The 25,960-nt window shown below is 37.9% G+C and overlaps 1 pseudogene; it reads left to right on the top strand.

The window, feature by feature from the left end:
• Positions 1–4,293: 4,293 nt before the first annotated feature.
• Positions 4,294–24,758, top strand: LOC138172859 (uncharacterized; annotated as a pseudogene).
• The last annotated feature ends 1,202 nt before the right edge of the window (positions 24,759–25,960 follow it).

A 25,960-nucleotide genomic window follows, 5' to 3' on the forward strand; every position in this document is an offset into this window, starting at 1 on the left:
TCTTCTCCCCCCCCAAGAAATGATTATTTTAATGCAATTTTTTTCTATAAAAATTTAATATGCAAATCACCAAGTCTGTATATTTTGTTCTGCTTCCTTGTTAAAAAAGATATTTGATTTGATCATCACAATGTCTTACCAAGACTCAGTGGATGTACACATTAGTGGCTGTGACCCAGATTAATTCATTATTCTTTTTTTTATGGTGCACTTTATGAAACAACATCAGTTATTCATGGAAGACAGGCATCCATTTTTGGTCTGATGCTTGATGTCATTGTGGCCTGGAAGTATTGAATTTGTATTCAAATGGCAAAGCTTTCAAGAGTTCAAATCCAACTCTACTACATGGTGAATGGGGGGAAAACATAAGTGAAGGAACTTCTCAACAAGTTAAAAAAAAGTAAAAGTAAACTGACCTCTCTGCTGTACTTAGATAACTATGCAGTCTTGACTTTTAAAATCCAAAATTGGAACTTTTGTCTTCCGTTTCTTCTTTTCTTTTTTTTAATGACTGACTCGCATTATGCCTCAGTTGTGAGAAAATGAGCAAATGGCAAAGGTATTATATCATACTGTCATATTCCATATTTCTATGGCAAATTAGTTATTAACAATATCAACCACTAACAAAATACTTTTAATAGACTTCTTAAATTCATAACTATATGGTACTTTCAGAGTTTCACTGAAAAGTGTTGCACTGGATTTAAAATCCAATTTTGTAACACACACATATAAAACCTCAAAAACATTCAGGGCAATGACCCCACCTTTGTTTAATTTTGTTTCTTATTGGCCTAGATTCCAATTATTGAAATGTTCATTCTATAAATTCATGTCAATCTGTGGAGTTGTAATAAGCTGCTTGATGAATATGAATAATAAAAATAATACTCTGGTTTACTTCTTTCTGCATAATGTACACCAGCATTTCAGAAAGTCTCTTTAAAAAATGATTAAGTTTCTCCCTATGTTATTTTGTGCACTTTAAACAAGAAGGAAAATGACTTTAGCTGCAATCAGGAAAAAAAAAAGTATTCTATAGCTAAAGTATGTATGGACATAACTAGAGTATCAAGGATATTTTTTTTTCTTTCAGATAAAGAATTGATGTTTCCAGTAAGGATATATTATGTTGATTTTGTACTATTCTCTTTCCCCAATTATTCATTCCCTGTCCATCACAAGAGATTTTTAGGATTAGGACAGTAAATTTTAGAAATTCTTCCTTCTTACTAATGAATTTCATAAATTTGTAGCAAAAGTTTTATTAATCTTACATTTTTGAATAGCAAGATTTAATATAGGCTTGTTGAAAAACAGGTATTCATAGTAAAACCAAAAGTAAAGTCAATTTTTAAGATTGTCGATTTGATCTTTCTTTTAATTTTTTCTATTAATTAATTTAGTTTTAGTTTTCAACATTCACTTCCACAAGAATTTGTGTTCCAAATTTTCTCCCCATCTCTGCCCTACCCCTACCCCAAGATGGCATGCATTCTGATTACCACTTCCCCCAATCTTGTATCACTTCTATTATATCCCCCCTCCTCCCACTCTTATCCCATTCCCCTATATTTGCTTGTAAGGTAAAATATATTTCTATACGCCATTTCATGAATGTCTTATTTCCCAGTTGCCTGTTAAAACAATTTCAACATTTGTTTTAAAACTTTGAGTCCCAAATTTCTTGCCTCTACCCTCCCCATCTACTCCCATTTGAGACGTCAAGCAATTCCATATAGGTTAGACTGTGTAGTTATGCAAAACACTTTTATAACAGTCATGTGTTTTATTTATTTATTTATTGCTTTTTGGAGGGCAATTGAGGTTAAGTGACTTTCCCAAGGTCACAGGCTAGTTTTTGTGTTAAGTGTCTGAGGCCGAATTTGAACTCAGGTCCTCCTGACACCAGTGCTAGTGCTCTATTCACGGTGCTGCCTAGCTGCCTCAACAATCATGTTTTGAAAGAATAATTAGATTTCCACCATCCTATGTCAAACCCCATATATTTTCTTCTCTCCTTTGACCCTGTCCCTCCTCAAATGTTTTTACCTCTGATGATCCCTTCTGCCCATTTATCAACACCCTCACCCTTATTCCTTTCCCCTCCTGCTTTCCTGTAAATAAGAAAGATTTTCATAAACAGTTGAGCTTGTATGTTATTCCGTCCTTAAACCAAATCCAATGAGAGTAAGATTCACTCATTCCCTCTCACTTTCCCCCTTTTCCTTTTCTATTCATTGTAAAAGCTTTATCTTGTCTGTTTTATAAGAGATAGTTAACCCCATTCTACCTCTCCCTTTCTCTTTCTCCCAGTATATTCCTCTCTCACTTTTAATTTTATTTTTAGATATCATCCCTTCATATCCAACTACACTGCGAGCTGTCTCTCTCTCTGCATATATATATGTATACACACAAACACTAAACGTATATATGTAAACTATATATATATATATTTAGTTTTCAACATTCACTTCCTGAGGAACTTGTGTTTCACATATATATATGTATATGTATATGTATATATGTATACATACATACACACATATACATATATGGCCTCCAAGTACTGTAAAGCTGAGAAAAATCTCATGAGTTACAAATATCATCCTTCCATGTAGGGATATAAATAGTTCACCTTTAATAAGTCCCTTATGGCTTCTCTTTCCTGTTTACCTATTTCATGCTTCTCTTGATTCTTGTATTTGAAAGTCAAATTTTTTTGTTCAGCACGGGTCTTTTCATCAAGAATGCTTAAAAGTTTACTATTTCTTTAAATATTAATTTCCCCCTGAATCATTTTACTCACTTATGCTGAAGAGGTGATTATTGATTTTAATCCTAACTCCTTTGACCTTCAGAATATCATATTCCAAATCCTCTAATCCTTTAATGTAGAATCTGCTATATCTTGTGTTATCCTGATTGTGTTTTCACAGTACTTGGATTGTTTATTTCTGACTGCTAGCAATATTTTTTCTTTGATTTGGGAACTTTGGAACTTGGCTACAATATTCCTAGGATTTTTCCTTTCACAATATCTTTCAGGAGACAATTGGAAGATTCTTTCAATTACAATTTTGACCTCAAGTTCTAGAATATCAGGGCAATTTGCCTTGATCATTTCTTGAAAGATGTTTTTATTTTGTTTTTTTTTGTTTTGTTTTTTATCATGGCTTTCAGGTAATCCAACAAATTTTTAATTACTTTTCAAGGATCTATTTTCCAGGGCAAGTGTTTTTTTCCAGTTAGATATTTCACATTGTGTTCTATTTTTTTTTCATTTTTTTCATTTGGTTTAATAATTTCTTGATTTCTCATAAAGTCATTAGCTTCCACTTGCTCCATTCTAAATTTGAAAGGATTTTTTCTTCAATGAGCATTTGGACATTCTTTTCCATTTGGTCAATTATAATTATGAAGGCATTCTCTTCCTCATTGCCTTTTTGATCCTCTTTTGCCATTTAGGGTAGTCCATTTTTTTTTCTTTTTTGGAGCGGGGGAGGTAGGGCAATTGGGGTTAAGTGACTTGCCCAAGGTCCCTTGGCTAGTTTTGTGTGTGTGTGTGTGTGTTAAATGTCTGAGGCTGGATTTGAATTCAGATCTTCTAGACTCCGGGGCCATTACCCTATTCACTGTGCCACCTAGCTGGCTCTGGGGATAGTAAATTTTTTAAGGTGTTATTTTCTTCAGCATTTTTGGTGAGTGACCTTTAGCAAACTTTAGACTAGTTTTTCACTATTTTCTTTCATCACTGTCTTTTCTCATTCCAGTTTTTCTGTACTTCTCTTACTTGATTTTCAAAATCCTTTTTAACTTCTTGCATGGTCTTTGACCAATTCAAATCTTTCTTGAAGGCTTCATATGTAGGAGCTTTGACTTTTTGTATTCTTCTGGTTGTATATTTAAATCTTCCTTCTCAACACAGTAAGACACTATAGTCTGATTTTTTCCCACTGTTTGCTCATTTACCCATTAAGTTTCTTGACTTTTTAGTTTTGTCGAGGTAGGACTCTGCTTCCAGTGATGGGGGGTAGGGGGCAGGGTGCTGAACCAGCCTTCATGGTTTTGTACAACTGTCTTCAGAGATACTTATAGGCACCTGTAAATTTTCAGCTCTTCCAAGGTGGTAAAATCAAAGGAGAGTTTACTCATCTCCTGCCCTGAGCTCTGGTATGTGACTGATGTAAACAACTCTTTTCTGCTTTGAAACTGTGAGGAAAATTCCCTCTCCACAAGTGCCACAAGCTTCACCATGACAGGGATTCTCCTCATCCCGGTACCATGACACAGGACTGCAACCCAGATCAAACCATGGGCAAATCAAGAGAATGCCTCCTCAGTGCCAGCAATGAGATCCCTGCAATCAACCTCTCATCTGCTGCTCGATCCCCCTGTCATCTGTGGGCCAAGATCTCTGGAAGAAGTCAATGCCACTGCTGCCATGACCACACTCCTCTCTCAAACAGGTATGACAGACTTTTCCTAATTACCTTCTAATTTGTCTTTTGCACTGAGATGTGGTCTTTTGGGGTTAATAAATCTGAAAATCATTGCAGCTGCCAGTGATTCAGTCCCCTAAAGTTTGCATTAGGCTGTTTATGCTCCTTTCCCAGTACCATGCAACACACTTTTCCTGTCAACCTCCCAGGTTGTCTTGGGCTGGAAATTTCTTTCACTCTGTCATTTTGTGGGATCTGCTGCTCTATAATTTTCATTTATTTGTCTGTCTGTTTTTTTGTTCATTTAATATTGGTTTGAAAAATTCATTTCCACAAGATTTTGAGTTACAAATTTTCTCCCTGTTTTTCCCCTACCCCCACCCCAGGATGGCAAGTGTACTGAATACCCCTTCCCCCAATCTATTATCTACTATGTCCTCCCCCATAACCTCCTTACTTTCTTGAAGAGCAAGATGGATTTCTATACCCAATTGCCTGTATATCTCATTTCCCAGTTGCACGTAAAAAATAATTTTTTAACATTTTTTTATATTGCTTTGAATTCCAGATCCTCTCCCTTCTTCCCTCCTCACCCATCCCCACTTTGTAGACAAGCAATACAATATTGATTGTACATGTCTAGTCATGCAAAACATTTCCGTAGTACTTATATAGTCAAAGAAAAACTATATTTCCCTCCATCCTATTCTACCCCCACCATTTATTACATTTTCTCCTTTGAACCTGTCCCTTTTCAAAAATCTTTGCTTCTAACTTCTCTCTCCCCCAATATGCCACCCCTTCTATGATTCTCCCTCTTATCTCCTTTGCCCCTACTTTCCTTAGTGTAAGATACTCAATTGAGTGTGTGTGTGTGTTATTCCCTCCTTAAGCAAAATCCAATGAGAGTAAAGTTGACTCATTACCTTTCACCTTCCTGCTCTTCCCCTACATTCTAATGGTCTTCTTCTACCTCCTTTATTTCAGATAATCTAACACATGCTATCTCTCCCCCTCCTTCTTCCAATACATTCCTCTCTCACCTCTTAATTTGATTTTTTATATCATCCCTTCACATTCAACTCATCTTGTGCCCTCTATGCTTACATGTACACACTCATATATACTCACCTATACCCACCTATACATACATATATATGTATGTATACATACACATATACATGCATTTTCCCTTCCTCATACTGAGAAAAGTCTCATGAGTTACAATTGTAGTCTTTCCATGTAGGAATGTAAATAGATGAACTTTAATAAGTTTCTTGTGATTTCTTTTTCTTTTTTATGTTTGCATGCTTCTACTGTTACTTGTATTGACAGTCACATTTTAAGTTTACCTCTAATCTTTTAATCAAGAATGCTTGAAAGTCTTCTATTTCATTGAGTGGCCATATTTTGCCCTGAAGTATTATACTCAATTTTGCTTGGTAGGTGATTCTTGGTTTTAATCCTAGTTCCTTTGACCTCCAGAATATCATATCCCAAGCCCTTTGATCCCTTAATGTAGAAAGTGCTAGGTCTTGTGTTATGCTCATTTTGTTTCTACAATACTCCAATTGTTTCTTCCTGAGAGCTTGTAACTTTTTCTCCTATATTCATAGGTGTTTTCTTTTTGGGATCTTTTTAAAGAGGAAATTGATGAGTCCTTTCAATTTCTATTTAGCCATCTGCTTCTAGAATATCAGGGCAATTTTCCTTGATAATTTCTTGAAAGATCATGTCTATGTTCTTTTTTTGGTCAAGACTTTCATGTTGTCCAATAAGTTTTAAATTATCTCTCCTGGATCTATTTCCCAGGTCAGTGGTTTTTCTGACTTTCTTTCTTTTTTGCTTTTTGTAGACCAATTGGAGTTGAGTGAATTACCCAAGGTCACAAGGCTTATTTTTGTGTTAAGTGTCTGAGGATGGATTTGAACTCAGGTCCTCCTGAATCCAGGGCCAGTGGTCTATTCACTGCAAAACCTAGCCTCCCTTAGTGTTTTTTTTTGTTTGTTTCTAATGGGATATTTCATATTTACTTCAATTTTATTTTTTCATTTGTTTGAATCTGTTTTATATTATCTTGATTTCTCATAAAGTCATTAGCTTTGATTTTATCCAATCTAATTTTGAAGGAATTATTCACTTCAGTGAGTTTTTGAAATTCCTTTTCTGTCTGGTTAATTTGGCTTTTTAAGGCATACTTCTCCTCATTGGCTTTTTGGGCCTTTTTTGCCATTTGAGCTAGTCTATTTTTTAAGATGTTATTTTCTTCAGTTTTATTTCTTTTGGTCTTTTTTAACAGGCTTTTGAGTCACTTTTCATGGTTTTCTTGCATCATTCTCATTTCTCTTTCCAATTTTTCCTCTACTTCTCTTACTTGGGTTTCAAACTCAATCTTGAGCTCCTCAGTTGCCTGCAACTAGTTCATATATTTCTTAGAGGCTTTGATGTAGTTTTGACTTTACTATCTTCTTTTGAGTCTATATTTTTTTAGTCTTTGTCTTCAAAAAACAGTTCCATACTTTGATTACACTTTCTCTTTTTGCTCATCTTGTTAGTCAACTACTTGATTTTTGAGTTCTTTGTCATGGTAGCACTCTGCTTCCAGAGTAGACAGGGCTGTGTCCCAAATTTATGGGATTTTGTGCAGATGTTGTTAGAAATATGAGGAGGGTGCTCTTTCTTCAGTTGCCACAAGTTCTGCTGCACTAGTGCTCCTCACACCAGGACTACCACGCTAGACTGCAATTCAGATCCAAGCAGGTCAAAGCAAGAGGAATTGCCCAGTGAAAATTTGCTTGGGTCCCAAATTATCTGTAGCCTTCGAGCTGAAGAGGTAGCTAAGGGGCAGTACATGCAACAACAGCCACCTCTGCCTCACCTGGGGCAGAGCCTGAACCATGCTCTTCTCTCACCCAGTTCTTTCCTCACTGGTCTTTTACATTCCTTTTATTTTATTTTGTTTTTGTTTTATCAAATGCTTTATAAGCTTTTAATTTACATCATTCATTTCCACAAAATTTTGAGTTACATATTTTCTCCGCTTTTTTTCCCTACCCACCACCCCAAAATAGCTATCCCACTGGATATACCCTGCCCCAATCTGCTCTATCCCATATCTTCTCCTATACCTATGACTTTCCAGTAGGGCACAGTGGATCTCTATGCCCCAGTGGCTGCATATCTTATTTTTCATTTACATGAAAAATAATATTGATAATAGTACATATATGTATATATATATATATATATATATATATATATAAATATATATGAAACATTTGATTTTAAAACTGTGAATTCCAGATTCACTCAATTCCTCCTTTGTCACCCACCCTTACTGAGGAAGATAAGCAATTCAATATAGGTTGCACATGTGTAGCTATGCAAAATATTTCCGTAGTAGATATATTGTAAGAGACTGACAATATTTCCCTCCCTCCTATCCCACCTCCCACTTGTTATATTCTCTACTTTGTTCCTTTCCTTTTGCAAAGGAAGATGCCTACAACTTTCCTCCCTCCCAGCCTCCCCTCCCTTCCATTATCCCCTCTCTCATCCCCTTCCCCCCTACTCTCCTCTATGGTGAAATACTGTATTTAGTTTGTATGTATTCCCTCCCTAATATAAATTCAATGAAAATAAGATTGACCCATTTCCTTTTTACTTGCTATTCTTTCCTTCCATTGTAACCATTTCCTCTTTCTATATGAGAGGATTTACTCCCATTCTGTATCTCCCCATTCCCTCTCATCATATTCCTCTCTCAACTCTTAATTTCACCTTTTAAGTACCATCCATTCCCACTAAACTGGCCCTGTGCCCCCTATGAAAATCTATTCATATGCTTATATATCCTCCTATATAGAAATATACATACATACATATATATTTCTATTCCATTCAATTATTCTTATATTGAGAAAAGTTTCATGAGTTACAATTGTCATTTTTTCCATGTAGAAATGTAAATATTTCAAATTTTATAAGTTCCTTATAATTTTTTTTCTCTGCTTACCTTCTCATGCTTCTCCTGCTTCTTGTATCTGAATGTCAAATTATCTATACAATTTTGGTTTTTTCAACAAGTATGCTTGAAAGTCCTCTATGCCACTGAATGACCTTATTTTCCCATGAAACATGATAGTCAGTTTTGCTGGGGAGGTGATTCTTGGTTTTAATCCCAACTCCTTTGCCCTCCGGAATATCATATTCCAAGTCTTTCAATCCCTCAGTGCAGAAGCTGCCAGATCCTGGGTTATCCTGATTGTGTTTCCACAATATTCAAATTGTTTCTTCCAGGCTCCTTGTAATATTTTATCCTTGAACTGGGAGTTCCAGAACCTGGCTATAATATTCCAAGGAGTTTTCTTTCTGGGATCTGTTTCAGGAGGTGATCAGTGGATTCTATCAACCTCTATTTTGCTCTCTGGTTCAAAAACCTAAAACATCAGGGCAAATTTCCTTGAGAATTTATTAAAGAATGATTTCTATGTTCTTTTTTTTTATCACGGCTTTCAATAATTTTCAAATATTTTTCAAGTAATTTTTTAAAATCATCTCTCCTGGATCTATTTTACAGGTCAGTGATTTTTCCGATGAGATATTTCACATTGCCTTCTAGTTTTTCATTTGGATCTGTTTAATAGTGTCTTGATTTTTCATAAAGTCACTAGCTTCTATTTGCTCCAGTCTAATTCTAAAGGAATGATTTTCTTATGTGATCTTTTGAGATTCTTTCTCCACCTGGAAAATTTGGCTTTTTAAGGCATTCTTCTCATTTCCTTTTTGCGCCTTTTTTTGCCATTTGAGTTAGTCTATTTTTCAAGGTGTTATTTTCTTTAGTCAGGTTGTTAACTCTTATTGCATAATTTTCTTGATCATTCTCATTTCTCTTCCCAAGTTTTCCTCCACTTCTCTTATTTGGTTTTCAAAATCCTTTTTAAGCTCCTCTATGGCCTGTAAGCAACTCATATTTTTCTTTGAAGCTTTTGGTGAAGGAGTTCTGACTTCCCTTTCTTCCTCCTGTTCCATCCTTTGATCCCTTTTGTCTCCAAAACAGGAGTCAAATGTTGGATTCCTCTGTTTGCTTTGCTTCCTGCATTTACTAATGTTGCCACTCAATTACTTGACTTATGCTTTCTGCCACAGTAGAAATCTGATATCAGACAGGGGAGCTTTCTACCAAATGCCAGGGTTTTCTCAGTTGCCAAAGATATTAGTTGGGTGGGCTCTATGAAGCCTCCACACTCTCTGGCAAGCCGGTCACACACCCCAGGACCTCTACCCTAGACCACAATTAAGATCCAAGCATGTTAAACCAAGAGCAATTACCCCTCAGACTTGTTACTCTGTCCCTTTACAGTCTGCAGGCCGGGAGCTGAACCTGCCACGTGGTGATGGCTACTTCAGCAGCTTCTCCCTCAAGGGGATAAAGGCCTACCCACTGCCAAACTACCGGATCCCAAAGTCCACACTATACTGACTCTCACTTTGTCCTTAGCATCTATGTGTTGATAATTCTGGAAATTGTCACAGCTGCTAGTGATCTGAAATCCCTCAAGCTGTAGCTCCTCAGGCCCACCCTAGGACTAAAACTTCTGGCTAGTGCTGTGTTGGAGTTGATTCCCAGAGTGCTGCTGCACTGGCTGCTCCCTTCCTGCCTGCTGGGCTGTCCTCATTGGGAACTTAGCTTCTCTGGGTCATGTAGTGGGTTCTGTAGCTCCAAAGTTTGTTTAGACTCAACTTTCACATGAATTGGAGGTGGTGGCAGGCAAAACCATGTGGAAGTCCTATTTCTACTCTGCCATTTTCACTCTGCCCCCTGGTGTTTTTCTTTCTCTTTCATGTTTGTGGGTTTAGAGCTCCAGAAACTGCCACAGCTGAAGGTGATTCACTGCACTGAAATCTGCTCTGGTGGGTCTGTGCCTGGATCTGAGCTACTGCTGGCCTCATGTCAGACAGAGCTCTACTCCCAGCTCAGTGAGATAGACCCTTCCTATCTCCCTGTAAAGGCTGCCTACAGAGAGGGATTTGTTTTTTTTCTGTCACTTTGTGGGTTCTGTAGCTCTAAAATCTTTTTAATAATCCTATTTGTCGTTATTGGAAGTTCTCGGAGTGGGAGCTCAAGCAAATTCCTCATTTTACCGCTAGAATTTATATGGACTCATTTTCATTGGTATTTGGGGGACATCTCAAGGAATCCTAGATTTTACTCTGCCATCTTGACTCCACCCCAATTTGCTTTCTTAAGACCACAATGGTGTATTTATTTTGAGGGTTTTTTTTTTGAGGGGGGAAGACAAGGCAATTGGGGTTAAGTGACTTGCCCATGCTCACACAACTCATAAGGGTGTCAAGTGTCTGAGGCCAGATTTGAAATCAGGTTATAATTACACATAACACCATTTTTATTTTTTCATTGTCTTCTCATTCATCAGAGGTCCTCCATCAACAAGTACCTCGCTAACTTTTCCAGATCCATTTTTATTGCTCCATAAATGCATCTCTGAACTCTAGCCAAACTAGATCATTGGCCTTTCCTCTAACTTGGCTTACCAGTCTATCATAATAGCATAATAATAAATAGCATTTATATATCAGTTACTATTTCTTAGGCCTTGGAAAAGTGCTTGGGATGCAATGATATGGGAATAATTGCTTTTGCTCTTAAGATGCTAACATCTCACCAAGGTAGACAAACATGTAAACATCTAATTACAGAAAAAAGTTAAATACCCAATAAATTGGGGGTAATTTCAGAAAGAAGATATTAAGGTTAAAAGTGTTTAGAAGGGGCAGTGAGGTGGCACAGTGAATAGAGCACTGGCCCTGGAGTCAAGAGGACCTGAATTCAGAGAAGCTAAGCTTCTACTCAGACACTTAACATAAAAATTAGCCATGTGACCTTGGGCAAGTGTAGCAGCAAGCACCCCAAGCGTTCTCAGGGTTTGCTGCCAACACAGGTTCTTGGATATGCTTTGATAAAGGAAAGCAACTCAAAATGGGTTAACAAGCTTACTTTAATCAGTCAGACCATATATCGTTTACCTTGTTCAGGGGAAAAAGGTCAGCACCCTGAACTTCAAAGTATAAAGGCAGAATTATCAAGACAAAAAACAGATCAAGTAGACAGCTTTCCAAACTGTCCAGCCATTACATCCATACCCAATCAACATCTGGGTTTTTCAAAGCTGGGGGGGCTCCAGACAACGGCTTCCCAGAATCCATATCAAATCACAGAACACTTCTCAAAGTGAGCCCCCGAAACAAAGCTACACATCAGGGCTTATATAGCCTTCTCCTGGCTCAGAGAATGTAACAACCTTATTGACTCACTGGCCAATCAAGAAGTATCTACTGAAAAACAAGCCTCTCACCCAAGGCTTCAGGTGTACTTCAGCCTAGGGGCAGGGAAGATCTTCCAAATTTGCATTCCCATTACATTTGGCCCCAAGATCTTTCATGCCCATAGCATAGACAATTTACTTTTGAATTAGCACTAAACATCTCTTAGGTCACATGTTCAAAGTACAGAACTAAAGTTACCAAAGTGGCCACTGGGCCTTAAACAAACACAACGTACATTGCATTATTACCTTAATTCAAAACAAGAGTTCAAATAAAGTTCTCTGAGGGTGGGGGAAGGGGTATCCTTCCCCTCACACAGCTCTAGCCCCTGCTTCCAAGCACAGAGAGGGGGCTGGGCAACAAAACCAACAAGGTGGGGTTCCTTGGGGGTCCAAGGCACTTCATCCTACCCACCATAGTCAACAAGTCCATCCTCCCCCAGGGTCCCAAACTGTGGGATGCAGCCAGGAAACACACTCAGTGCCCCTGCTTTGCTGCTCAGTTCTTATCTTTTCCTGTGGCTGAATTCCGAACTCCTGGGTTCCTTCTCCTCCCGCAGGTGGCAGCCGCTCCTGGCTTCTGCCCAGGTCCTGATGCAGGCAGCTCACCATACCTGCTCTCAGCTCAGTGAAGTCTGCATGCAGGCCATTCTTCTCTCCTGCTCCACGGCTCAACAGAATCACAGATACCACAACTGGGAAACAAACAATTATCCCAGTCCCCATACTTTCCTTTTACTCTGCAGATCCTGTTCGTGACGCCATTTTGTAGCAGCAAGCACCCCAAGCATCCTCAGGGTTTGCTGCCAACACAGGTTCTTGGATCTGCTTTGATAAAGGAAAGCAACTCAAAATGGGTTAACAAGCTTACTTTAATCAGTCAGACCATATATCGTTTACCTTGTTCAGGGGAAAAAGGTCAGCACCCTGAACTTCAAAGTATACAGGCAGAATTATCAAGACAGAAACAGATCAAGTAGACAGCTTTCCAAACTGTCCAGCCATTACATCCATACCCAATCAACATCTGGGTTTTTCAAAGCCAGGGAGGCTCCAGACAACGGCTTCCCAGAATCCATATCAAATCACAGAACACTTCTCAAAGTGAGCCCCCAAAACAAAGCTACACATCAGGGCTTATATAGCCTTCTTCTGGCTCAGAGAATGTAAAAACCTTATTGACTCACTGGTCAATCAAGAAGTATCTACTGAAAAACAAGCCTCCAACCCCAGGCTTCAGGTGCACTTCAGCCTAGGGGCAGGGAAGATCTTCCAAATTTGCATTCCCATTACAGCAAGTCACTTAACCCCAACTTCCCTCCAAAAAAGAAGTATTTTGAAAAGCTTCTAACAGAATGTATAACTTACTTGAGTCTTAAAGTAGTTCACAGGAGCTAGTAATTAGAGGTAAAGAGCAAAACAGTTTCAGGAATAGGGAAGAGATAGTTAAAATGATTGAATTTGAGAGATGGAGTGTCTTATCTGTAAGGGAACTGAAGAAGGCAAATATTACTGAATTGCAGAATACATATAGAAGAGACAAAAATGTAATAAAATTAGAAAGATAGGAAAAGGCAAGATTTTGAAAGGCTTTAAAAACCTTTCATATGAACGGTGTTTTATTTGATCCTAAAGGTATTAGGAAAGCACTGTAGTTTATTGAATGGGGTATGGGGTGAAAAATCATAACTGTTTTAGGAACATCATGTTGATTGCTCAGTGTGAAGGATGGATAGGAGTAGGGGAACAAACTAAAAAGCTAGATTAGACTTGAGGGGTGGGCCTACACTAGGGTTTATTTATATAGGGCCTACACTAGGCATTATAAGAAGAAAGAAGTGGCAATACACAAGACATTTTTAAAGGTAGAAAAGAAAAGATTTAGCACAAAATTTTATAAATGATGTGAGAGAGAATGAGGAGTGGTGAGAAAAACATAAGTCTGGGAATCTGGTAACTGATTTATAGCAATCAGAAAGTTAGATGGGCAAAAATTGTGGTAAAAGATGATGAGCTCAGTTTTGGACATGTTGAGTTTAACATGTCTATGGGACAACCAATTCAAGATAATCAATATGTATTTGAAGGTGTGAAATAGATTGATGGGGGTGGGGGGGAGATTAAGATTTGACAAGTCGATGTGAGATTTCCACATGGGGATGATAATTGAAGCTATGGGAGCTAATGAGACTACCAAGTAGAAAAGTAGAGAGGAAGAAGAGAGGAGAATCTGGGAAATAGTTTTGGAGGACACCTAGAGTTATTTGACATGATATCAATGAATATACAGTAAAGGAGACAGATAGAAAAGAATCAGATAGAAAAGCTACCCATACTAAGCATCTTGGATATATAAATAAGAAAACAGGAAGCAGTATTTACCTTTTGGGATAAACCATTGCTCTCACATTTAATACCATTTTCCCTCAGATTGATAACCCAAAACCTTGGACCCAGGAGCCCATGGAATTGCAACACCCTTTAGACCTTTATTCTAGCCCAGCCCTACCCATCCTCCAGGAAAGCAATATTGGTAGAAGGAAGACCTGGCAAACAACCATTGCAGGTTTCTCAGCTCAGTCTTCAGCATTGATACTTATGAACAAGAAAGGGAAAGTGCTGAATAATTGGCACTTATAAAGGGATCAAAATCAGAAACAGATATGCTTCCATCTTTGGGAATAACACTAAAAATGCATTACTGTCTGCTTGGTGATATATGTTAAGGAACACTGGGTCTTTCCATCTGACTTGCAGCTCATGTACTGTGTATGTGTTGCTTTCCTCTATTGAGCTCCCTGAGAGCAGGAAAAGTCTTGTTTCTTTATTTCTATCCCCTCTAAATGCTTAATAAATACATTTTCATTCATTCATTAATTCAGTCATTCATAAAAGTAAAGATGAAGTGTCTCAGTCTCCTTGACTAGATCTTGATTTATATCATACCTCCTGACTATAGGTACCCCCCAAGGATCTAATTTTTCCTACTTCTGCTCACCCTCCAAATTATTTCACTTTGGAATTTTATGAGGTCCCATGTTTTCAGTTGTCAAATCCATGCAGATGAATGTTGTGTTTTCTTGTCCAACCCTAAACTTTTTCTTTTTTTTATGTAATATATGTACAATTTCCACATTAGTCATGTTATGAAAAAAAGAAGCTGAACAAAAGGGAAAAACCATGGGAAACAAAAGTGAAGATAATATGCTTCAATTTGCATTAGTGCATAGTTCTTTCTCTGTATGTATCTATCCTTGTGTGTATATGTGTATATGTATTCATGTTTGTATACATATGTGTACATATGTATATGTTTATATTTATAAGTGTGTATGCATATATATATGTATATATATGTATGTATATATATATATATATATATATATATATATATATATATATAAAATATATCCACTATTCATTGTAGCCTTCTTGGAGGGTGGAAGGGAAAAAAAGAACAAAGAAAAAAGTGCAGAGCAGAAAACAAAAGAAAACTTACAAGGAAGCAAAGAAAAGATGGACAGCTCTAAAAACAATGCATGGTATTTATTATATAGGTTTTCTTGAAATGGAAATTTATTGTTGTATATTATGAGTACTCTCACATTCTGCTATAAATACAGCAATATTTTTTTCTTTTCTTTTTTTAACATTTAAGTTTGTAATATGTTTCTTTTTTCTTATTGTGTATTTAAGTTTAAACTTTTTTTTAAAAATGTAATAAGCAAAAAAAAAAAGCTGACATAAACATTTTTCTACATGTGTGTCCTTTTTCCTCCCTTTTTTATGGTCTCTTTAGATTGTGACCTATTAGTGGTAGTATTGCATCAAAGGGTATGCACAGTTTCTTTGGCCTTTAGGGATAGTTCCAAATTGCTTTCCAGAACAGTTGAATCAGTTTACAACTCCACCAACACTGCATTAGTGTTCCAAATTTCCCACATTTTCTCCACTTAACCTCTCTCTTGACCTCTAGTCTCACACCTTCATCTCCTTATTTGATATCTTATCAAACTCTTCCTAAAAACATTCCACTTCTCCAACTCCTCTATTGCTATTATCTTCCATCATCCACCAAGTCACTTAGGCTTGCAATCTAAGTTTCATCCTGAACTATCCACTCTTTCTCACACCCCAAGACATACATTGTCTTTTTTATCCTTGTGACACCTCATGTATATTCCTCTTACATTCTTCTGACACTGCAGCCACCATGGTGTAGGACCTCATAACCTCATACTTGGAAAAGTGCAGAAGCCTTTTAGTTACTCTCTCTGTCCCAAGATTCTCCCCATGGGATATTCTGTCTCCAAGCCTTTGCACTGATCTGTAAGGACCATGGCCTGTTTTGCCAGGAATATACTTTGTTCTTACCTCCACCTCATGAAATCCCTATTTTCCTTCAACATATAGGTTAAGTAGAGGCAAAGTGAAGATGATAGAGTAAAATCAGGGACTCACCTGAGCTCTCCCCCAAGCCCTTTCAAATACCTCTAAATAGTGAATTTGAAGAAATGCTACAGCAGCACAATCAACAAAGTGACATCCTGAGGCAGATTTCCAGCCCAAGACAACCTGGAAAGTTGACAGGAATGGTCTGCTGCATGGGACTGGGTGAGGAGCACAGTCCAGCCTGCAGGTTGTGCCAGCACAGTTCCAAGCATAGCAAAATCAGAGCAGACCAGGTACGGAATCACTGGCAGCAGTGGCAATTTCCAGGCTCACAGATGCCAGAGACAACTTAAAAGGTCAACAGGAGCAGGGTCTGTAGGAACTGGGTGATAGGGAAGTGCAGTCCCTTGCAGGGTCTGTGATAGCAGCAACAGCTGCTGCTGGGGGTAATCAGCCCATAGACTGAACGTTGAAAGTCACCTATTTAGGGGGCAGAGTCAAGATGGTGGTGTAGAAAGAGGACCTCTGCATGGCTTGAGATCTCACCACCTCCATTCCATGTAAAAGGGGACTCTAAACAAACTTTGGACCTAAAAAACCCACAGAATGACACAGAGAGCTAACCTCCCACTGAGGACAGCCTGGCAGGCTGGCAGGAATTGACTAGCTCAGATTTCTCAGAGCTGAGCCCAGCCCCATGCCTGGGTTTTAGCCCCAGCCTGGGCTTGAGCAGCAACTGCTGGAGGGACTCCAGATCACCAGTAGCTGTGGTGGTCCAGAATTATTAACACATAGATACTAAGGACAAAGTGAGAGGTCAGTTCAGTCTGGATTTTGGGAACAGTAGGTGGGAGTGTGTCAGCTTTTGCCCCCAGGGCGAGAAGTGGTTGAGGGATGCTGTATAGCAGATGCCACATGATAGCTTCAGCTCCTGGCCTGCACAGTGTACGGAGAACAAGCAACCATTCAAAGGGGTAATCTCTCTTGTTTTAACCTGCTTGGATCAGGATTGTATTCTAGGGGGGAGGTTCTGGGGTGTGTGACCAGCTTGCCAGAGCAGGTGGAGGTTTAAGAGAGGGCACCCAACTAATACCTCCAGCAGCTGAGAAAATCCCAACATTTGGTACGAAGCTCCCCTGTCTGGTATAAGAGTCCTACTGTGTCTAAAAGCCCAAAAGTCAAGTATTTGGGTGGCAAAATGACCAGGCAAAGGAAGCAAAGCAAACAGAAGAATCCAACATTAGACTCCTATTTGGGGGACAAAAAGGATGAAAGCATAGAACAGGAGGAAGACAGTGAAGTCGGACTTCTGCACCTAAAGCTTCAAAGGAAAATAAGAACTGGTTACAGTCTATAGAGCACCTTAAGAAGCAGATAAGAGAAGTGGAGGAAAAATTGGGAAGAGAAATGAGAACAATGCAAGAAAATTATGAAATGAGACCAACAGCCTAACTGAGGAAAATAATACCTTAAAAATTGACTAACTCAAATGGCAAAAAGGGTCAAAAAGGCAATGAGGAGAAGAATGCCTGTAAAAGCCGAATTTGCCAGATAACAAAAGAATCTCAAAAGCTCACTGAGGAGAATCATTCCTTCAGAATTAGATTGGAGCAAATGGAAGCTAGTGACTTTATGAGTAACCAACCTGTTGTTAAACATATCAAAATAAATGAAACAATAGAAGGCAATGTGAAATATTTCATTGGAAAAACCACTGACTTGGGAAAGAGATCCAGGAGAGATAATTTAAAAATTATTGAACTACCTGAAATCCATGGTCAAAGAAAGAGCCTAAATATCATCCTCCAAGAAATTCTCAAAGAAAACTGCCCTGATGTTTTAGAACCAGAAGGCAAAATAGAGGTTCAAAGAATCCACCAATCACCACCTGAAAAAGATCCCAAAAAGAAATTTCCTAGTAATATTATACCCAGGTTCTGGAATTTCCAGATCAAGTAGAGAATATTACAAGCAGCCAGAAAGAAACAATTTGAATATTATGGAAACACAATGAGGATAACTCAGGATCTTACAGCTTCAATACTGAGGGATTGAAGTGCTTGGAATATGATATTAAGGAGGGAAAAGGAGCTAGGATTAAAAGCAAGAATCACCTACCCAACAAAACTGAGTATCATGTTGTATCAGCAATGCCATATTCACAATGCCTATGGAGATTACAAATATGCTGATATAATTATCCATCACAAAATACATCAGGCTTGCCATATGGGGAAATAAACTAGAAAATTTATTAAGATACCAAAAGACTGAGTCCCAAAACCAGAAAGTGAAAGCCATCAGAGTAGTTATGATATTGGCACAGGTAGATAAAGTAGAAAGCACCCACATTTTCAAGCCTTTAAAACAGAACAGTCTACCTCAGGCAAAGGTCCTCCTCCCCCCACTCACAGCAACCACCCAGCGTCCGGGAAGCGCGCTCCCAGCAGCTCCGGCCCCTGGCAGTCCTCAGCAGGAGTCCTTAGCAGAAATTCTGGCTAACTCAAAAAGGGCTTCGTGCTGCCGCTACCGCTGCCTCTGCTGCTGCCGCCGCCGTCGCCTCCACCGCCAGCCACCGCAGGAACTCCAGATTGGCTTCCGCTTCCTCTTGCTCCGCCCCTTCCTGCTACATCAGAAAGTCCAATGGGGCATGGAAGATCTTTAAATCCCATAACCCTTACACATCTTTCATGCAAAATATGGTATTTCAGTGTAGAAGAGGACTTTCAAGCATTCTTGATGAAAAAACCAGAGTTGAATAGAAAATTTGACATTGAGTTCCAAGAAGCATGAGAAGGTAAACAAGGGAAAGAAATCATAAGGAACTTATCAAAGTTAATCTATTTACATTCCTACATGGAAAAAAGATAAGTATAACTGATGAAACTTTTCTCAATATGAAAATAGTTGAAGGAAATATATATATATATATATATATATATATATATATATATGTGTGTGTGTGTGTGTGTGTATGTGTGTGTGTGTATGTCTATATCAGAGGGTATATGGGGGTATGGATACATATGTCAATGTGTGTATATTTGTTTACACGTATACTAAGATAGAGTTTTTTAAAAGTCAAATAAGAGAGTTAGAAGAAAAATCAAGCAGTTCCTTTAAAAATACAATCGAAAAAATTGGGGGGAAAGTAAGTTGAAGCAAACAACTCCTTAAAAATTAATCTGGCCAAATGGGAAAGGTGGTACAAAAACTAACTAAAGAAAACAATTTGTTAAATATTAGATTTGGGTAAGTGGAAACTAATGACTCTATGAGACATCAAGAATCAGTAAACAAATCAAAAGCACAAAATTTGAAGAAAACATAAAAGACCTAATTTGAAAAAAAATCATCTACCTGAAAGCAGATAATTTAAGAATTATTGGTCTAACTGAGACCAGGAGGAAAAAAAGAGCCTAAACAGCATCTTTCAAGAAATCAAGGAAAATTGTCATGAGGTCCTAGAAATAGAGAGTAAAATATTCAGTCATCAAAAGAATCCAATGATCACTTTTTGAAAGAGATCCCAAATTGAAAACATCAAGGAATATTGTAGCCAAATTCCGGAATTATCAGATCAAGTTTCTCTTCACTGCATTCCATTATCCACTGAACTATCAAACTGATCTTCCTAAAAAGCAGTAGACAGTTCTGATTATCAAACACATGCACACACACACACACACACACACACACAAACACACACACATCCACACTTTTCTAGGAGTCAATTCCTACAATTCTCCCTTACTGTTAAATTTTCAGTGCAAGAATAATATCAGCAAATACTAAAAATCAGAGATTGATTTATTGTTGTGTTGATTGCCTAGTTTTAAAGTGATAGAAAATATAAGTAATGTGGATTAAACTTGAAAATGCATAATGTTTCTTTTTTTTTCAGAGAGTCAGTTGATAAATATTTGGCATCACACCTCTTGAACCTTCCCCACTCCCTCCAATTCCATAAACTCCAGTCTTGCTCATTTCTACCAGGAATAAATATGATATCATCTATTTGATGATGCACAATGTGAACCAGTAACCTTGTTTTCCTTATTATTCTTCAAATAATTTACTCCATCCCCTAATTGTATTTTCATTGGTAGCCATCCAGGACTGGCAGGTGGTAGGATGTAAATAGGCTCAGAAGGAAGATGTAATTCTTTAAAATCTATTACTGTTAAATTCTACAGATATATTAAGTGAAAACAAAGCAAAACAAGTACAAGAAGTTTTCATGAATGATAGAGTAATAAAAAAGGATGATCATCCTTGTGTATAGATTTCTGAATTACTGTGGATGCTAAGCAAAGAAGCACAGAATTTCATCTTCAAGCATGTCTGAGTGGGAATTCTTGTCAAGTTTTGACTTATGTCCTGCCAAAAAATCAAGAGAGGATTTCTCAAGGCAAAGCCCAGATGGTGGAATTCTCTGTTTCTCTGAGGGTGGATAAGCTGTTCTTCATAATTCTGAGTCTTTCTATAATTTTCAAATCCACCACTTCCTGTACCACAGCAATATTCCAACCCTCTACTGTCTAGTTATTTTAAATAGTGTAAAACAATATTAATGTGGCTATATAGTGTGTCTTCCATATTTTCCCTTTTGATTAAATCTGTTTTAGCTTTAACTTCTTCTGAGATCATGATTACTACCCATGCTTTTTATCTCCAATAAATTCTACTCCTGAGATTTCTTTGTGTGTGTATCTTATTTCCAATCCCACCGGACTCCTCTACTTTTACCTGCTACCTGCCTTCCATTCACTTTACTTAGACTCTATCCTCAAAGATCCCTTACTTATCTTCCCATTCTTTTTAATTTATAGACCCTTCTAATCCTTATCCTATTCCCTCATCCTGCCCTCTAAAATCCCTCCCTTATCCTCCCTCCCTCCATATCCTCTTAGCCTTATATTTCTTTCTGAATTCAGAAGAATTTTATGTCCTTCTCTCTCTCTCCATATATATATATATATATGTATATATATATATATATATATATTTTATGTAATGTTCCCTCTTAAACCAATTTCTGATGAAAACAGAGTTATATAACTACCGGCTCTCTTTCCCCATCTATTTGTTCTGTGTCAGCTCTTCCTTTCTTACCTCATTTATATAAGGTGATTACTCTTTCTAACTTTTCCTAAATGGTTTAAATTTTTATAATCATATCATACTCAGATCTACCCCAAACTTCTTTTGAACTACCCAATTACTAATACCAACCTTAGACATGCACTTTAAATTTGCTGATAAAAAAAGCAAACAGTCTGTCCTTGCTAAGTCCCTAGTTATTAGTCTTTGATATGCACCCTATCATTTTCTTGGATCTTATATGTTAAATCTCCAATTAAGTTTATGTTTTTTTTTAGAAAATCCTGAAAGTTTTATAATTCATTAATGTTGATTTATTTTTCATTCAGGATATGCTTAACATGGCTGGGTATATTTTCAACCACAAACCCAGATCTTTTTCTCTTTGACATATAGAGTTCCAAGACTGTCAGTCAAGAGAGAAAAGGGACTCTCAGTTACAAAGGGACTGGAGGTCTTTTAGTGTCACCATGGCTAGGTCTTATGTAATTCTAACTGGGCAGTAAATAAAAGGATTTGTTCTGTAAAACTTGGAACAAGTCAAAAGGCCACACACAAGGACCTAGAAGGTCACATGAGGCCTCAAGTACACAGGTTCCCCATCCCTAGACTAAGATGAAAAAGAAACTATCTGGTATTAGGACCAACTTTCTATGACTTTTTTACTTCCCCAGGCTAAATATATTTTTCCAGCACTTCACTAGATTCTTATTGTAGAGCTATAATGGATCTCAAATGTAATTTAGTTCAACTGCCCATTTTACAAATGAGTAAGCTAGACCTCATAGAAGTAAGGAACTCACTCCAAGTCCCATTGACAGAAAGTAGAAGAGCAGGAATTCAATACTAGTTCTTCTGGTATTAGAAATCTTTCTGACTAGTCTAACATTGTCTTTAGTTCTCTCACCATGCCTTTCATTATCTTTTACTTTTGTTCTAGTTTGTAAATTATTTCCTAAAATCATGACTCTAGGACTTAAGAAAATATTGCAAATATATTCTCACAAAGATATGAGAATAGGGGCACTACCACATTTCTCTTTCTAGATATCATGCCTATACTAATATAGCCTAACATTATCTTTGCTTGTTTGCTACCCATGTCATTCTGTTGACATTTTGAGTGTTTGCTTCATTAAAAACCAACAGATTCTTTTCAGTAAACTATTTTTATACATACCCTTAAATTTCTATCTGGATATTTGAAGCCTTATTCATACCTGCTAACCAGATCATACATTTTAAAATTTAAAGGGATTTCTGAAATCATTGTTTCCCTTTGATTTTCTTTAAAATTTCCATTCTTTTTCATTTTTCTCTTCATATACATTTGGTAGAAATCCCCCCTCCAAAGATCTGGAAAACAGACCAGGCCCACAAGGGAATCCTTCTCTATAGAATATGGTAGGAGAGACCAATTTAACACTCCCTCTTGGTATAGGTAGATCCCTCAGCCTCAGTTCTCTGAGCCCAGTGGAGGAAGTCCCATCCAGAAACTCAATATATCTATTTACAATCAAGGCAAGAGAGATCTTTGACTCTTGTGGAAATTCCACTGTTGAAGTTGATTTCTATACTAAAAAAGGTCAGTTCCAAGTTTCTGTGCCCCGGGTTGCTTCTACCAATATCCATGAAGCCTTGGAGCTTCAAGACAATGATAAGAATAGCAACATGATAGGGGCGGCCAGGTGGCTCAGCAAGTAAGAGCACCGGCTCTAGTGTCAGAATGACCTGGGGATCAAATATGGGCTCAGATACTTAGCACCACACCCAGATATAACTGGTCATGTAACCTTGATCAAGTTACTTAACCTGATTGCTTTATTTTTTTTATGTTTATTCATTTGACTCTTGCACCGTTTTTTTTTTTTTAAGCAATCGGGGTTAAGTAATTGGGGTTAAGCTCAAGGTTACATGGCCAGGTGTTTCTGGGTGGGTGCTAAGTGTCTGAGCCAGGGATTTGATCTCCAGGTCTTCTCAACACTGGAGCCGGTGCTCTTACTCACTGTGCTACCTGGCCGCCCCAACCTGATTGCTTTAAAAAAAAAGAAATAAAAAGAATAGCAACATGATGAAAGGTGTCTCAAAGGGGTTGAGCACATCAATGAAACTATTGCCCCACCCCTGAGTAGCAAGAAATTGAATGTTGTGGAGCAGGAGAAGATTGACAAATGGATAACACAGATGGAATTCACTGAGAATGAATCTAAATTTGGTGCAAAGGCCATATTGGGAGTGATGTTTGTAAGGTCAGAGATGCTAAGAAAGGTGTCTTCCTGTAGAGCCATATTGCTGACCTTGCAGGTAGTGATGAAGTCATCCTGCAAATTCTAGCCTTCAATGTGATCAATGGTGGCTCCCATTCTGGTGACAAGCTGACCATGTAGGACACCATGATACTCTGTGTTGGAACAATAAACTTTAAGGAGGTCATGCAAATTGAAGCTGAAGTCAACCACAATCTGAAGAGTGTGGCTAAGCAGTAATATGGACAGGATGCCAACGATGTAGGGGATGAGAGTGCCTTTGCTCCTAACATACTGGAGAATAAGGAAGCTCTGGATCTGCTAAAGAATTATATTGGTAAGGCTGTATATACTGATAAGGTCATAATGGCATGAATATTGCTTCCTCGCAATTCTTATGACCTGGGAAATATGATTTTACTTCAAGTCTCCTGAAGATTTCCGCAGATACATCTCCCCTTCTGAGCTTGGGGACCTGAACAAGAGCTTTATCTAGGACTACCCAGTGGTGTCTATTGAAAATCTATTTGACCAGCATTATTGGGAAACCTGGAAGAATTTCACTGCTACAGTAGACATCCAGGTAGTAGGGGATGATCTCACAGTGACCAATCCCAAGGTCATTGAAAAGGCTGTGAACGAGAAAGTCTGCAACTGCCTCAGACTCAAAGGGCACCAGATTGACTCCATGACTGAAAATCTCCAGAAGTGCAAATTGACCCAGTCCAATGAGTGTGGAGTAATGGTTTTCCATTATTTTTGGGAGACTGAAGATACCTTCTTTGCAGACCTGGTGGTAGATCAGATCAAGATTGGTGACCCATGCTGTTTTGAGCATCTGGCCAAGTATAACCAGCGTCTTAGATTTGTGGAAGAGGTAGGAAACAAGGATAAATTTGTTGCAATGAACTTCAGAAATATCTGGGTCAAGTAAGCTCTGTGGCCAGGTGGCCTGAGAGTTCACATGTTCTAGTCACCTCTGTAGAAGTCTGTTTCTGTTCTAAGAATGGGTAGCACCAAGTACTAGAGCAGATTTGTTTTGTGGGCAGGGGTCTCTGCTGCTTAACTTCTCTCCCCCTTTCACATATCTGTGATGTTCTCATTGTTTTGTTTTAACTGTCTTATACCAGACACTACCTGATAATCTGACTGTCAGCAAACCCTTGTCATCTTGTAACTGGGAGAGAATGACTTGTTCTTACCCCCAACCCTGGTGTTGATATGTGAAGTCATGTATTTGTGGAGCAGTCCCAAAGAGCCCACAGGCCAGAACTTTGTTGGTTTCTATGTGCAAAAGGAAAGTATTCAGTGTCCCCCCCCCCAAAAAAAAAAGAATAGAGTAAGAGAGGAACAACCTCTGTGTTTCCTATAAACTTTGCTCAAGGAGTCAGTAGCAACATCTAAGTTATAGGTATGAACAAGTAGCCATCACCATGGCAGACTGTATTTCCTGGTGATTTATTATGACATTGTTGTTAAGTTCCTGGTATATAACTCTGTCTTTATGGCATCATAAAAATTTGCCCATGTTATTTGGAGGTAAAGCAAAAGTTTAAATGCTTTATGGGGATGTACTTGATGGGGGAAATTTCTGGAGTATGAAAAGGGTGACATAATATTGATTGAATATTTTAGTTCATAAAATAGGCTACTGTGATCCTTAACATAAGCCTATATTTGTAAATATTTCCAGCTTCACTGACATTACAAATTCCCTAAGGGTTTTGTGGGGAGGAACTAGAGAAAATGTTATAGACCTAGGCCTATCAAATAACTGTAATTGTGAAGTAAACATGGCTTAGCACATAAATACTGAATATGAAACACCAAAGGAAATATAATAAATTACCAAGGCATGGTAAAACAAAATAAATGGGGATCAGAAATAATACTGAAAATTATCAAGGAACTTTAGCTTTAGTCACTCCAGTAATCAATATTCTCATTCAGGTACTTACACATTCAAATCCAGAATACCTCAGCACTGACTGGGGGACCCAGATATCACAAGCCTAAATCACCTTGTCAGTAAAAATGGCTGGAGCAAACAATAGCAGCTTAATAATAAAAAACTTATTTTTATATATTACTTTAGGGTAGGAAAACCACTTCTAATATTCTCTCATGTTATCCTCATAAAAAGCTAGTAAAACTGGCCAATTCTGTTTAAACATTTGCATTTATACAATGGAACCACTTATTTTGTGACTTTGGGCAAATCTTTTCACCTCTTGGTCACAAGTTTCCTTATTTGTCCAAAGACACATAGCACTAGGTGATATCCAAGGTCCTATATAGCTCTAATCATCAATGGTTCTATGATGCTTTCTAGGAAATAAAACTTACTTCCCAATGGGCTAGAGTTTTATGTCCTCCAGAAACAATTCCTCCAACTAATTGCTACTCACTTGTCCTCTTCTTT

The sequence above is a fragment of the Petaurus breviceps genome, unplaced genomic scaffold (assembly GCF_028583685.1).
Source record: "Petaurus breviceps papuanus isolate PSGF00001 unplaced genomic scaffold, PetGlider_PUasm1.0 551, whole genome shotgun sequence".
Taxonomy (NCBI): Eukaryota; Metazoa; Chordata; class Mammalia; order Diprotodontia; family Petauridae; genus Petaurus; species Petaurus breviceps.